The sequence below is a fragment of the Macrobrachium nipponense genome, chromosome 18 (genome assembly GCF_015104395.2).
Source record: "Macrobrachium nipponense isolate FS-2020 chromosome 18, ASM1510439v2, whole genome shotgun sequence".
NCBI classification, from domain to species: Eukaryota; Metazoa; Arthropoda; class Malacostraca; order Decapoda; family Palaemonidae; genus Macrobrachium; species Macrobrachium nipponense.
Genome location: NC_087211.1, coordinates 78,763,494 through 78,767,595, shown reverse-complemented (window position 1 = coordinate 78,767,595; position 4,102 = coordinate 78,763,494). Strand labels below are relative to the sequence as shown.

Genomic DNA, 4,102 nt, shown 5'->3' with positions numbered 1-4,102 from the left:
GAATGTTGATAATTGAGGCACTTATCAGAGTAAATGAAAGAAATTTATAGAGAAACTTTGCTAAATGACGCAAGCTTGTAGCTAGAAGGTAGTAAAAGTCAGCACTGAAGCCATTCCCACTCAGTGAAACTGTAGTATGACGTACTTACCTAGACACTCCGCCCATATACTTTATGGACGAAAATCTCGGATGTTGGTGGTAGTAGTAGTAACAGTGGTATATGGAATTCTTATATTGTTTCATACACTCAGACTCCTAAGTAGAGTACAATAACGGAATGGGGATTAAATGAGAATATGAATTGTGTAATACAGTTAAATATTTTAACTTGAAATGTGCACCTAGCCTTATAAATTTGCCACACGGTCGTAGGGCCTGCATGGATAAAAGACCTGTATTTAGCCAATGACTAAGAATGCATTACATAACATACTTTGTTTTCCCTATGCACACGGCCACGTAAAGTACTGGTGATACTCTTAATCATAATGATAATAACCAAATTAATATTCATTACAGTGAGTCTCATTGTTTTATTGTTATTTGTGACCTCATATTGGTTTCTTGTTTAAGTTGTTCACTTAGAATTGTTTAGTACCCTGAAGATGACTTTGGAATAAAAGTTGAAAGTCTTGGTACCTCCTTCTTTCATTTTCACGTGAGGAGCTCTTATATACTTCACCCACGGGACCATTGTAGAACTGCAAGGCAATATTTATATATATATATATATATATATATATATATATATATATATGTGTGTGTGTGTGTGTGTGTGTGTGTGTGTGTGTGTGTGTGTGTGTATGCTTAATCTGAATTATTTTCTAGATTTCGTTATCTCACTGTCCAACCACTTCCACTACCTCATTTCGCTGTGATAAGCGCTTAATGGTTGAAAGCGCCTCATTTCTTGCCATTATAATAATGCCCAAGTTTCGTGATTCATTTTTTCATTCGCATCTGTTGCATTTTCATATTGAATGCTATTATATGTTCTTCGGATGCTTATGCTGGGAGCTGGAGATTCTGGTTTTCTCATATTTGCAGGAAAGCCATTTATAAATACTAGGAACCGCAGTATAGATTTTCTGTGAGAAGATTAATTTCAACTCTACTTTTTTTATAATTTTAATATTTTGCCAGATATGTGTTATGATGATTTTAATGCTTTGCCAGGTTTGTGAAGAAATTGTACCCAGGGTTAAATTGTGATAATTCAGGAAACTGAGTTGCAATTTGAAAGTTTAAGCCTTATTTCATTGTATTTTCTTATACCATTTTTTCTCTCCGAAGTGTTATATTTGATCGTAAAACTTTTTGCTGTTACGGAAGATTTGATATGAAAACTGTTAAGTCAAACCATTCCCTGATATATACAGTTACAGTAGAATAGTGGAGTTATCACATATAGTTTTATTTGTCATGTTAATGTGTGATTCTGCACGATAAGACTCCTCCAGTACGTCATTTTCCTTGAACGTAAAAAATCACCTCAAACGACCTTTGTTATGCTTTAATAATGCAAATTATAGTTTGGCCCCCAACTGCAAACGTTTAGTGTCGAAATTACCCTGCATAGCTATCGTACGCGGTCAGTGTCACATGGCTCCAACAACAAAACAAACGCTTGCCTGTCAGACGTACGAGTCAGTCTTGACCCACGAAAGCGAGAGTATAATATTGCAGCGTACCGCGTGGCGCGTACGACGGCACTAAAGATCATATCAGTTAGTGGCGAAGTGTGGAAGGGAGCGGTTGGCGTCCTTGTTCCGTGACTCGAATCACTGAATATTGGTCGTTGGGTTATCTAGTCAAGAGGCGTAGCATTAGTCCGTACCATATCATATACGAATTATCAGGTTAGAAGAACGTCGTGTCTTCTGTGTCGTGTTGCGTTCTGGAAAGAAAATATGTATAAAACTGAATATAGCAGAAAATTTTGTTAAATGTCATAGCTACCATGCGTTTTCAGTTTGTTTGTGAATCTTGCTGATAAGTTTCATTCATCTTTCACGATAACATTAATTATTCAAGTTTTGAATAAAGTTAATTAATTATTTGCTGATACTTTCGCTGCTGGTAGCATTGCTTGAAAAACTGCGGAAAACCGATTAAAGTTGTTTCATTTTGTAAGGTTACCTGTTAACTTTTCAATAGTAGGCCAAGATATCAAGTTGGACCAGCGTGAGAGTGGCGTTCATCCTTGTGAACCTGAACTAGACATTGCACAGATCGTGAAGTCGGTGGGCATTATTTGCAATCGCTATATTCGTTCCAGCTAGAGGTACACAACCAGTTCTTAAATTAGACTTTTGCAAATTTGATCACACTGGTTAAACAGTTTACAGGCCAGAAAATTATCGGAATGTTATGTATATAATTCCAAAGCTATTTTTAGAAGTCTTGCAACCATCTGAAAGTTATCGTCTTCATCATTTCCATCTACCATGAGTGAGGTAAGTTGGGGTATCTTGACTATATTTATGTTACTTTGTTATAAAACCATGGCGCATTGTAATGTTAACTCTTTAGCCTTCCTCTCAAGGATTTTTTTTTTTTTTTTTTTTGTCCGCTCGTGTCCTTTTTTGGATAAAGATGTTTTATCTCATGCCCCCAGTCTCACCTTTACCTGGTTTATACTCTCTCTCTCTCTCTCTCTCTCTCTCTCTCTCTCTCTCTCTCTCTCGTTCCTTTCATTTGTGGTGTCGTAAATCTACCGCGTTTTCTTCTTCTCTAGCGGCGGTGAAGAGCACCTCTTAACCTCACTTCCTTTTGCTACTGAGTTTCATTCACTTTCCATTTTAGGGAAACTATGCGCAGAGCCTCAAGCTTTTTATTGTGTTTAATTATAGCGAAGAGAATAGGATGTGGATAGTTTGTTTAGTTCCATGAGAATTTTCCCTTTTTAAAAGATTTAATAGGCGTAATCTATTACATGAATGTGTTAGCCAAATAAAGTTCTCTCTCTCTCTCTCTCTCTCTCTCTCTCTCTCTCTCTCTCTCTCTCTCTCTCTCTCTCTCTCTCTCTCTCTCTCTCATGCAATTTTTTACAGACACGTACAATAAATAAGTGTGTGTCGTAGCTCTGGACATTTGCAGCTGATGTGAGCTAGAATAGACAGGTGATTGAATCAGACGGGTGAATTTGAAAGACCTATTTAAAGTGGTTTTGTAAGATGTTTGCAGTTGTATATATATATATATATATATATATATATATATATATATATATGATATATATATATATATATATATATAATATATATATATATATAACTGAATCACGAACAAGTTTGGACGTGATTAAATACATTATATAGAGGAATATATAGATATATATATATTATTAGATAGAATATATATATAGTATATAATACATATATATATATTGGGTATTAATTATGTGTTGTATATATAATAAAATCAGGTATAATTTTCGAAATTATTCTGCTAACTCAGGCGATTAATATAAACTCAGATTTGATATTATATATATATATATATATATATATATATATATATACTATATATATATTAGGTGTGTGTGTGTGTGTGTGTGTGTGTGTGTGTTTGTAAATACCATGACGAATTTTCTTGAGCGTATAATGTGGAGTGCAACAGATGGTTTCAAGTAGTTACTTCCGGTAACATTGCAACTCTTAAGTTCAGCCCACTTTCACGGATCGCTATTAGAATAATATAATATTGCCCTTGTTTTCTCCTCTATGTGCTATGTCTCTTGAGATATGTTTATTCCTTGGTCACCCGTTTTGATGAAAGCCTAGTCTCTGGTTCATGCCGTAATTGGATGATTCAACGCGCCTTGGTCTAGATTGTAAACGATTAGACGCAATTTTCGTGCAGTTATCGCATGTTTGTGTTTTTGCGGTCATCTTTAATAGATTTTTAAGATTTTTCGTTTTTGTTTTTTACTACTGGGGCGCAGTGCTACTTAACCCACCGCAAATTTGATTTACATTGCGGTTGCATTACCTTTTGTTCCCCCCCCCCTCCCCCACCCACATTGACATTGAGACCCATATACACAAGAATGTTATTTTATGATGGGTTGGTGGGAAAAGAAAGAAGCTACCATTAGGC

At 35.4% G+C, this 4,102-nt stretch overlaps 1 protein-coding gene across 1 annotated transcript in view; it reads left to right on the top strand.

Annotated features, from left to right (window-relative positions):
* The first annotated feature begins 1,740 nt into the window (after positions 1 to 1,740).
* The window catches only part of LOC135197232 (zinc metalloproteinase nas-23-like), an 86,299-nt gene continuing 83,937 nt past the window's right edge, over positions 1,741 to 4,102 (top strand). Inside the window, exon 1 of the mRNA XM_064224317.1 lies at positions 1,741 to 2,457. The gene's annotated coding sequence lies outside the window, so the exon portion shown is untranslated. The remainder of the gene's footprint in view (positions 2,458 to 4,102) is intronic.